The sequence below is a fragment of the Trichechus manatus genome, unplaced genomic scaffold (genome assembly GCF_000243295.1).
Source record: "Trichechus manatus latirostris isolate Lorelei unplaced genomic scaffold, TriManLat1.0 scaffold00044, whole genome shotgun sequence".
NCBI lineage: Eukaryota > Metazoa > Chordata > Mammalia > Sirenia > Trichechidae > Trichechus > Trichechus manatus.
In genome coordinates, this window is record NW_004443980.1 from 3,466,298 (window position 1) to 3,478,162 (window position 11,865).

The window sequence follows — 11,865 nt, forward strand, 5'->3', positions numbered from 1 at the left end:
AAAATTGTAGTCTCAACCCATTTTCCCGATGCTAATATTTTATAATTTAACTAAAACACTTAAGAGCAGTAGTAGTTAATTTAGAAAAACAGGTTTTGGAATCTGAAAAACAAATAGGCTAATGGAGGGGGGTGTCTAAAACTCTGATTCTTTATCTAGGGTGAAGGTGCTTGTCACCAAAACAGGCCTATAATACAGATTTCAAGTAAGACTCCTTTTTATTCCACTTTTGTCTGCGCTTAAGTGGATATTGCATCCTTTGAAATAACAGGAAAAAGACCCAAAAGTAAAGCTTCAGGCCTATACAGTTAAGCTATCAGACCATTTTTTTAATCAGCATGTCTTAGATGTGTTCACATACTCCCAAAACTCAAGGAGTTTTGAGCTTTGACAGCTCAATTTTTCTAGAAGTCTGCATAGGTAATAACTCCTGCTCTTCCTAGCTAATTCCTCACAAACTAGACATATTTTGGTGTTCTATAGTTAACAAATGTATTCCTTTACAATTTTCCTGACATGTGCTACTCTAAAATTACTTGTAAGCAGTTTTCTAAAAATTAACTCCTCAATACCAGACAATACTTATTACCCTCCTTGTTTTTAGACAAAAAGTCTGAGGTAATAGTTGCATTAGTAGGATTTTAACATGAAGATTCTAAATACAACACGTGGCATTATGCCAATATTTAGCAAGCGTTAGGTAGATAATATACCCAGAGATACATCATAGGAAGTATGAAACTAGCTGATGAAATCATTCTCAATCCGACCTGCATAAGTATTAGCCATGGAGAGGTCTAAAGTGAAATTTCTTTTTTTGCTAAGTTTACTTTTCATTATATTTAATTTCTTATTGTAGTGTGATAATCTGTTCTGTATGAAATTTTGCTTTATAAATTTTAATAGTAATGCATGTGTACAACTTATAATTTTACAATTCATGGTAACTGATGTTATTTCCAGTTAATAAAATTTTCTTTCACATATAAGAACAGTACTGAAACGAAACTGAAAATATATCTGATACATAGTCAATATCCAATAAATATTTGAAATAATATTGAATGAATTAATAAGTCTGATTTATTTAACATGGTTTTAAAAGGTAAGTCAGGGTTTTTGAAATTCTTGTATCAACACAGTCTTATAATTCTAGACCCTTCTCTGTGTTTTCTAAGTGTTTACTTATAATATTCAACAATTTTATAATTAGTGTTTCTTATTTGAAAACATGGAAGTTCTCGCAGAGATAGTAAAATGAATGTTTTAAATTAAGTAATTCTTTTTATACTGTACTTTTGATTCTGTTTCTCACTCCTATGAAAATTTTGCCTAATATAGACATATCTGAAGAAGTAATTTAAAATTAGGATTCATTCAATAATTCATACGAGAATTAAGAGTAACATGCAAAATAAGTAAATACTTGTAAATTAGAAGTGAAAATGTCCATTATATTAACTTGGTAACTCTAGACATGAGAAGCTATAAGTTATTTTCTACCACTTTGTCCTCATTTTTAAGTCTCAGACAATGAAACTTCCGTCACTTAATGCTCCTTCAGTAGTGTGTGTACAGCTATTCATTCACCCAACAAGTCACTTTGTTCAGAGGCACTCGTCTCTGATACTAGTCTCTTTAATGTCATCAAGATGCAATTTATTAAGGTAACAGTTGAGCATGTATGAGAAGCTAAAGCTTTCCCACTGGGTTAAAAGACCATGAAATGAGGCAGAACAAAAGGTTATGGCATGCTAACCTTGTATATGTAAATACTGTGCTAAAGAAATATATAGGTAACTTGGTAATTTTGCCAGAATGACAATGTAAACAGAAACTTAAACTGTTCTATGCAAGAGAAGTTAAGTGTGATTGTGTTTAAATACTTGAAAATTATCTCTGCATTGGTTGGTTGTGTGACCATAATAAGCAAGTTGCTGTCTCTCTCCAAGCCTCCATTTCTTGGATTATAAGTACACCTACTCCTCTTCTACTATCTTGTTATCCAATATTTTGTATTTATGACAATAATTTAAAAATCTATTTTGCACATTAACATACACCTAGCAGTAATGAATGCCAAAGTGTGAAATGAGAGTGGCGCTGGCTGTGTTAAAGTTATGTGTCAGCTTGACTGGGCCATGATTCTCAGTGGTTTGGCAATTATGTAATAATGTAATTTGGCAGTTACGATGTAGTCAGCCTCCATTTTCACATAATGCCGATTTTTGCATGACTACCTGGTGTTTGGAACCTAACCATGTTGATAAGAGGGGGTGGGTGTAATAGGTCAAATTCGGTCCTGGCAGTCCCAGTTTTTTATTATCCTAGAAGAGAGTCAGCCTCCAATATATCCATTTTGCAAATAATTTGATACACTGACCATCATATTATAAAAACAGGAAAAGATTACTTTTCTTGTATACCAGTGTGGAAACCTCAATAGCAGCTTAGAATTATTGAAATTAGTATGTTTAACTTTGTCATTATAGAAAAAATTCTTGGATTTGTTTCTCCTACTTTTTGTCAGACACCTTGGCTGTATGAGACATGGTTAAAAAAATCCACTGGAACTTTGAGAAAGAGTAAACAAGAAACAACCAGAAGTAACATTTCAAGTTTTATCAGACAGACTTTAAATTAATGGAGCATTCTGAAGTACTGAATGATTTAGTTAACTAAGTCTATAATGATCTTAAAACTTTTTGACTATTTTCTGAAACAATAATTATATTTAAGTATATTTTCTATTAACACTTTTATGAGTAAAGATCTTATTACCAATTCTAATAGAGTATTATGTAGTATAGGTATAGGAGCTTTAAGAATTGTGCTGAAATGTGTTTTAAGCCCTGTAAGCTGGAGGCTGTTTGATTACAAGTTTTCTTAAGATTGACTTTTCTGTTGAAGTAGAGTACATGTGACTAATTCAGGTTAACTAAGGATTCAATCTGAAGAATTCCAGTTTCATTTAAAATTTCACTCTATTCCAAACTAAATATTACATTGTATTCATTTGACAACACATTTGAAAGATAAAACCAAAAAAAAAAAAAAAAATTGCCATTGAGTCCATTCCAATGCATAGCAACCCTATAGGACAGAGTAGAACTACCCAATTGGATTTCCAAGGCTGTAAATCTTAAGCAGACTGGTGCATCTTTCTCCCACAGAGTGGCTGGTGGGTTGAACTGCCAACCTTTTGGTTAGCAGCCAAGCGCTTTAACCACTGCACCACCAGGGCTCTTTATACATACTCCAAAAGATTCAAATTACAGACCTTTTCAGTTATAATCTATTGTCAGTAAAAAAGGCCATGTACTTGTAAATCTCTCCTACTGCCAGAAATAATTTGGGTCAGAGGGGAGTTAACAAGAATGACTACTGACTTACAGCAATGTTCATTGCAGCACTATTCACAATAACCAAAAGATGGAAACAACTAAATGCCCATCAACAGATGAATGGATAAACAAAATGTGGTACATACACACAATGGAACACTAGTCAGCCGGTAGGAAAAATGAAGTTTTGATATATGCTACAATATGGATGGAGCTGGAAGACATTATTCTGATTGAAATAAGTCAATCACAAAAGGGCACAATATTGTATAACCTCATTTACATAAAAAAGGTGAATGTATAGAGAGCAAAGTTTGTTAGTGGTTACCAGGCGTGGGAGGGAGGGGAAAAGGGGGGCTGACAGTGATAGAAAAAATTGCATTGATTAAGGATAGTGTTGCACTTTTTCTCCTGTACAGTAATTTTGTAATTGCTGTCAATAAGTTGTACACCTGTAAAGAACTGAGAAAAGCTATGTGATGTATTTACAACAACGATAAAAAACTCTTGAGGCTGCTTACGTACAACCAAAAACTACATGGGATTTGGTTTCTTGGTTTGGAGGTTTAGGGTCATGGTATCATGGAAAGTCCTAATTAAGTGGCCTATTAACATGTTAAATGCTTCTGTTAAACCTCCTAGTTCATTGTCTTAAAAGCTTGCAAGTGTCCATCAAAGGCACAATAATTCGTTTCCTATTTGACTGGAACAACAGAGAAAAGAGAGTCAGGAATAGGACGAAGATACAGAATATGTGGCTACCTGCCTCCGTGAACAACTACCTCCTTTGCCATGAGACCAGAAGAACTGGATGGTGCCCAGCTACTATCACTGAACATTTTGATCAAAGATTCTGTATGAGAATCCTGATCAAAAAGAGGAAAATGTAGAACAGAGTTTCAAATTCTTGTGGACACTAGACTTTCTGGAGCCATGAGGTTGGATGTACCCCTGAAACTGTCGCCCTGAGATCATCTCTGAACCTTAAACCAAAAAATACCCCCTGAAGTTTTCTTAAAACCAAACAATAGTTTAGTAAAAAATGTCTACCTTGAGCATTATGCTCTTTTAAGAACTATATGGGATCAAACTGACAACAGCAACTCAAAAGACTAGATAGTAACCTTAGAGGGCAGTGAATTTATGTTCATGGGGGAGGAACAACTCAGAAAAGGAGGGTAAAAATGGTTACACAACCTAAAGATGTAATCAATGTCACTAAACGGTACATGTAGAAACTACTGAATTGGTTTATGTTTTGCTGTGTATATTCTCAACAATAAAATTATATAAAAATACTGGTTTTGATCTTGGCTATGTTATATACACATACAGTAGGGCAGTTTTATTTTTAAAAATCTTTTCAAAGTGCATGATAAACAGGTGATAATTTGAGGTTTCAAATTCTGTAAATGACAATACGATTTAGTTCCATCAAAAATAGTTATGCAAATATTTTAAAATGCTTTCTGTCTGCATTTTTCATATACTATTTTTTAATTAAGGGTTGATTTTATGTCCAGTACTTCACTTTACTCTTAAAAAAGATAGTCCCTGCTGGCAAACAACTTCTGGCCTATGGGAATATCAGTCTAATGTACAAGAAACAACTAGGGAATAATGGAATGTAAACCCTGTCTTGACTTGAAGTTCAGTAGAAATTCAAAGGAAATGCGGGTTTCAATTTTCAGAGGAGGTGGAAAATGAGGTGGGTTGAAAGGATGGAAAAGATTGATTAGGTGAAAGGAAGGAATAAGAGACAAGTGCAGAAAAGTACATGAACCAAGGATTGACCAGCTTAGAATCAGTAAAGTGGACACAATAGACTGAAGGCAGACTATTAGGGAATAGGGAGGGAAAGAAGTATAACAATGTTTGAGATTGTTTTCCTTCCTTTACATAAGGTGCCCTCCCTAATTGAAGAAAACGAGTATTCGGATTGTCTGCAACCCTTAGAGAGCCAAGGTGTGATGCTTTGAAGATCAAACCACAACTTGTAAGAAATACTGGAAGGAAATCTAGGCTTAATTAAGACAAATTTACCATAAACCATGAGGGGGTCTCTGGCTCTTAACTCAGCAAATCAGGTGAGAAATCTTAGGAGGGGAAGGTTGCATAGCCAAAATTCTATCAGGGATTGTTTTTGCCCTAGGTAAGATTGACTTTACCACTATGGGAATGGTTGTGAATTAATACCATAGTACTGTTGTTAAACCAAATAAAAATACTCCTCTTCCAAACCTTTTTCTGATTAGCATCCAAGCCTTAGCCCATGTTATTTACCTTTAGAAAGTCCTTCCTTGTCCAAATCTTCCAACTAAGTCTTCCTTATGCATGAAATTTTCCTAGATCACTTTTTCTCCTTGACCAAAAATATCATTTCTCTTTTGTGCTCCCATACCTGAATTACAACAATTAATGCATCCTGCCTTGTTGGCAGGGACTGTCTTAATCTAGCAGAGTGTCTTGAACATAGTGGGAGCACAGCCTAAGTGGTAATTGCTGAAAATCAGCAGTAATAGCTTTATGATAAAATAACATGCTCTGGAAAAGCCGAATACCAGCTAGGTAAGTACAGAAATGCCCAGGCTCTTTCCTGTTAATTTAGGAATTCTCCACCTTTTAGTATTTCACTTATGAGGGCTCCTATCTTATTACCAAAACCAAACCAAACCCATATTGCCATCGAGTCGATTGCATCTCATAGAGACCCTATAAGGACAGAATAGAACTGTCCCATAGGGTTTCCAAGGAGCAGATGGTGGATTCAAACTTCTGACCTTTTGGTTAGCAGGAGAGCTCTTAACGACTGTGCCACCAGGGCTCCCGTATCATACTACCTTATATGCCTCAAGTCTTAACTGTCTTAAACCGTTCTTTTTTCTTTTCCTAAACCAAAGCCATAAACCTGTGGGTAGGTGTATGAATTGTCAGAAGGCCTATGAAATTTTCATACCTATTTTTGAGGTCCATGCGTCATCTAATTTTTTTTTCCCAACCAGAGTTGAAAAGTGTTCAATAGATAATCTATATCTTTAAAAATAGCACTGTTTTTACATGACTTTGAAAAGTGGGTCTGACCCTGTGCTAATCTGTTTCCAAAAGCTTATGTTCATATATTGACTTTGTCTTTTATCCAGGAAGACACTATGTTAGGACAACGTGTACTGACCCTTGTGTTCTTTTGTCTTTTTCTTAATTCTGATGATCTCTAAGCTTTCCAATGAAGTGAAACACTATGAGGCATGTAACTTAACTGTTTTCTGTTGGCCTTTATTTGTATGTCTCTGAGGAGATAGGAGATGGTAATAGAATGGAAGTCCTTACATTAAAAAATGCTTTCCAAGAAACACCATTACGATAATTGCAAAAACAAATGTACTGAGCTGCTGTAAACTTTGAAAGTGACTCTTTAAAGTTAATGGAATGCTTCTGAAGCCCTCTGCTTGCTGGAGCCACATTATTGAGTAAAGTAGGCTTTCTTATATACTTTCTTGGACAATTTTATGAGAGACATCCAAGTCACTTCAAAAAAGCTTTCAGAAATCTAAGAAGGCAAAGAAAATTGTGGATCAAATGTATGGCATTTTTTCACTGCTAGGACATTTGTTTTAAGTCATATTTATAGTGTAAAAAAATATTTTTACGTACTTTTAGAGCTTTTATATAAAATGTATAGGACATTTATACATATATATATGTTTTCAAGAACCTGATGCATAACTTATTTTTTCTAAAGTCTATTGTTGCTGTTGGGTTTTGGTTTGGCTTTGAGAGTGGTTGTATATTTGTTACACTTAACATTTAGCCAAAATCGGGAATTAAACCAGTAATTAAAAATGGTTCCTATGGTGAAGCAGTTTCCCCTCTATATTGATTTGCCCTATGACCAGGTTTCCAGGCATGAATTTTGACACCACTACCGCCCCCCTAAAAAAGGCGAAAGCTGACTATACTACGGGGTACCTAGAACACGTGAAGAAGGGACTGAGACTGGAAGCAGACGAAAGACATTTTCTGTACAGAGCAGAGTACCTGACAACAGCTCACTCTAGTAGAGGGCAATAAAAGCCACATGAGAAGATTCCTTCAGCACAAAACTGTGAGTAACTTTGGGGGTTTACAGGGGGATTCGACAGTTGTCACTACTGACGCAATAAAAATGTCTTCATTTTGTAATTTGTGGCTTGCATGCTTGTAAATTAAGATGCACTGAGTTGTTAAGTACTAGGCCCTCCTGGTTTGTGGATGAGAACTTAAGCCAAAATAAAGTGCTGCGTTCCCCAAAAAAGGAACCTGTGATCTTCGCCGTAAGACCTGAGGCAAAGCTTACATGAATCTGAATGAATAACTAGAGTGGAACCAAGTTATTGGGCTTTTGCCTGGAAACCAATTAGAGAATTTTAGTCTTGATATAACAAGAAATAGGAAGACATCATAGCCTCTTGAAACGAAATGATGAAAGTTGAGTTTTGGACGTTATATGTGGCAATACTATATATAGAAAGATTTTAAAAAATAGTCTTGTGGCAGAGAAAATGGGCATGTGACTATTGTAGTAATCTAGGAATGAAGAAAATCTGAACAGAATACTGGCAATGAGAATGAAGATGAAAGAATAAATTTGAGATACCTCAATGGAAAAAGAATATCATGATAAAACGGGAGTGTTGGATAAAAAAGAGGTGTCAAAAATTATGTTTTTTCTCTGGAAGACAATGATAGTATAACTGAAAGAAAGTGAATGGTTAAGAGAAACTAGTTTGAAAGGGAAATATGTTGTTCAGTCCCATTTTTGTAATATTGCACTTAAGGTGATGTCCAGGCATTCAATTTGAAATGCCTTGATTAAAAGTTGCTGGATATGCGGAACTGTCATTCTATGTAAAAGTCAGGGCTGAAGAGGTAAATTTGGCAGTAATCCACATAAAGCTGATAAGAGAGGACAGCTGACTGAAACTGTTTACCAAGGACAATGGATCCCTTTCTTAAATTATATATGTTGTTGCTGGGTGCCATGGAGTCAATTCTGACTCATAGTGATCCTATAGGACAAAGTAGAACTGCCCCATAAGGTTTCCTAGGCTGTAAATTTTTATGGGAGCAGATCTCCAGGTCTTTCTTCCTCAGAGTGGCTGGTGGGTTCTAACTGCAGACCTTTCAATGAGCTGTCAAGTGCTTTAACCATTGTACCACCAGGGCTCCTTCAAATATATATTATGAATGCATGCGCCCACACAAATTTATGTAAATAAATTATTTGATCAAGTATGTAATCTTAAATAAAACATTTCCATAATTGAATTAAAACTCTCCCTCTTAGAGTGGCACATCTCAAGCTGGTGCCTATAAGAAAATCTCTACACTTGTGTATCAGTTATGAAGGTCAATGTCTGAAATATGTTAATACTTTTGAACCTTACCTTCTCTTCTGTTAACAAAACAAAGATCATTTCCAATATGGAGAACTTAAAATACAAATAATCCAGTCAGTTAAAACTTTGTAAAATTGACATAGCTTTATTTCTAAAATGGAAAGGCAAGTAATTGAATTGGGGGAAATGTGCTGGTCTCCAGTTTCAAGAAACACTACAGCACAAAGACCTGGCCTTCTAGCTGACGAGTTGTAATAATAAACAGAAATTTGAAAACCAGGAAGACAAGTTTTCCAAGAGTGCACTGTGGCATTTCAAAGGAGATTTAAAAAAAATTCAGGAAGATGGCCAAAAATAGGTTTAGATAATTGAGATTCCTTTTTTGAACACTTGTTTTTGATGGAGAAACACACTAAAGAGGAAATGAAGGTTCTATCTTAGGGGTCTGAAATTTTTTTCTCTTTCTCACCGTAAATCAGGTTTGCTTCTGAAGAAAAGTGTTAACCAAAAAAAAATCAAATAGGACGTCAGCACTGCTTAAACGGTAGTCAAGGAGTTGAAAAAGTGACCAAAGGAAAAAAAAAAAAAAAGCAAATATTTTGGTTTTCTAGGAGCTAAGCCTTGTTTAGTAGAATTCCTGCTTAGAAAGTTAACGTATCTGCTGTTTACCTAGTTACTACTTGCCATGAAAAATAGCCCCCCATCATTAGATAGAAATACCAAATTACATCTTTGATTTTTAAATGTTCTACTGTAATGATAAGAGGAGCCTGGTGATGGTACATTGGATGTAGGGCTCAGCTGCTAACCAAAAGATCAGTGGTTAAAACCCACCAGCTGTTCTATAGGAGAAAGATGTGGCAGTCTGTTTCCATAAAGATTACAGTCTTGGAAACCCTATGGAGCAGTTCTTCTCTGTTCTATAGGGTCACTATGAGTCAGAATCGACTCAGTGGCAACAGGTTTGGCTTTGGTTTTGTTGGAATGATAGTAAGGAAACCTGAAATGTTACTCTGCACTTCCAAAATAGCCTTTAAAACCCTCAGTAATATGTCCTCTGGATCTTTTGGACCATTTCACCTCAAACCTCTAGCCATTTGGTGATCCTACAGCTCCAAGTCAGGTTATCCACAACTGGAAGCCATTTCTTTCTGTTTCCAGTCCAGTTACGTCTAACCTACATGCATGGTCTGCTGGCTCCTACTATTTTTTCATAACTTCTAAATTATGGAGGTAAGTCAAGATTTAATATTGATTATAGTTAAACGACATTAATTCTGAACTTGTATTAACATTTCTTTAATTACCAAGCACTGGTATAGCATTACATTAGCAAATTATGTATATCCCAGCTTTGGTTGGGTTACTTTACTCTGATTAAATGTATAATTTTCTGTAACTTTTAACTAGTTAGTATTTCTATATACATCTATATTTTTATATAATTCTTTGTGGAATTATCCATGTAAACTTCTAATAGAAAATGCCATGTTTGTTTTTTCTGTAGTCTTTAACTTGAATCAACTTTTTTAGATTGTATTATATAAAGTATTCTAGTCCATCTTTGAATCTACTATAATTCTTGTTTTTACATGTGCCTGTTTACTGGGCTTTCCAAATTTTTCAGTTCGGTTTAGTTGAGTCTATTGGATGCCCAACACTGTGGGGGGGATATAAAGACCAGTATAAAGCAAATACCAGTCCTCTCTTAAAAGAACTCATGGAACCTCAGACACTGCAACCAGACTTTTTTGGGTTCTCTTATTAAAGGAAGGATGAGACAGACCTCTTCTGTTTGGCTTCCAAATTGGGAACCCAAAGAAATTGAAATTACCAGAAGTGTTGTGAAATGTTGAGAGTAACATGAAATAGAAACACGTGGTATTTGGTGTGTTTTATAGCTTATTGGTAAAAAGCCACTTGTTTTAATGATTTCTGGATTTGAGTGTTGGTATGAAATTTGAAGGTGAAGAAGGTCCTATATGATTAGACAAGTCTTAGGCATAGATAACATTTCAGTTTTGGGAGCAAAATCCTATCTTATTTTGCTGCGTGTTTAGTTGTTTTTTAATTTTTTTATCTTATGCCATGCTTAATACTCATTTCCCATTCACTCATGTAAGGTATTTGCTTTTATCCGTTAAAAGATTTTTTGTGGGTGAATCTATTTTGTTGTTCATATAAATACTAATGCATTTTCTAAGCTTAAAAATTATGAGACGATGACTTTTGTGATGAAATTTATACTTAACTTTTATAGTACCTTTAAGTCTGATAAACTTTAATGTGCCGTTGTAGTGATTCTTCTGTATATGAGATGAATTAATAGGTGTATATGATGATAGAACAAGGTTTCATTAGGGTTGGCTAGGGACAAGCTTCTGCCATTATTCTAATTTAAAATAAAATTCAATTCAGTCAAGAAGTGGTGCTATATGGAAATGTTGAAGTTTGGGGTTTTTTGTTTGTTTTTCCTTAAAAGCAGGCAAGAGTTTTTAATTTGCCCGTGGTACATCTAAATCTGCCTATTTTCTTCAAACTAAATTTTCCTGCCTCCCTTACTAAAACAGGACTCAACTTTATTTGTATGTCTTGGCATCCCAGTTACAGTGTCCACTCCATTTTGGAATGAACACAAGAGCTTACTGAGATGATATTGACAGATGCATCTCTAGATGACATAATCTCTGAAGTATTTACTGAAATAAGAAACTCAACAACCTCCGAAAGCATACTTTCCCTAATGAATAATATGTATTTTCTAAATTGTGGCAATCTTTTTTTTTTTTTTTAATTGTGCTTTTAGTGAAAGTTTACAGTTCAAGTCAGTTTCTCATACAAAAATTTATACATGCATTGCTGTGACCCTAGTTGCTGTCCCTATACTGTGACAGCACACTCTGCTTTCCATCCTGAATTTCCTGTGTCCATTCAACCAGCTCCTGACTCTCTCTGCCTTCTGATCTCACCTCCGGACAGGAGCTGCCCATTTAGTCTCATGTATCTACTTAAGCTAAGAAGCACACTCCTCACGAGTATCACTTTATGTCTCATAGTCCAGTTTAATCTTTGAAGAGTTGGCCTGAGGAATGGTTTCAGCTCTGGGCCAACAGAGAGTCCAGGGGCCGTGTCTTCTGGGGTCCCTC

General features: G+C 35.2%; 1 long non-coding RNA gene across 1 annotated transcript; it reads left to right on the forward strand.

Annotated features, from left to right (window-relative positions):
- Nucleotides 1-3,148: 3,148 nt before the first annotated feature.
- On the forward strand, nucleotides 3,149-11,487 carry LOC111820597 (uncharacterized). Its single transcript, XR_002824132.1, has 3 exons — nucleotides 3,149-3,514; nucleotides 5,249-7,446; nucleotides 9,881-11,487. It is a non-coding gene; the product is annotated as an uncharacterized LOC111820597 (long non-coding RNA).
- The last annotated feature ends 378 nt before the right edge of the window (nucleotides 11,488-11,865 follow it).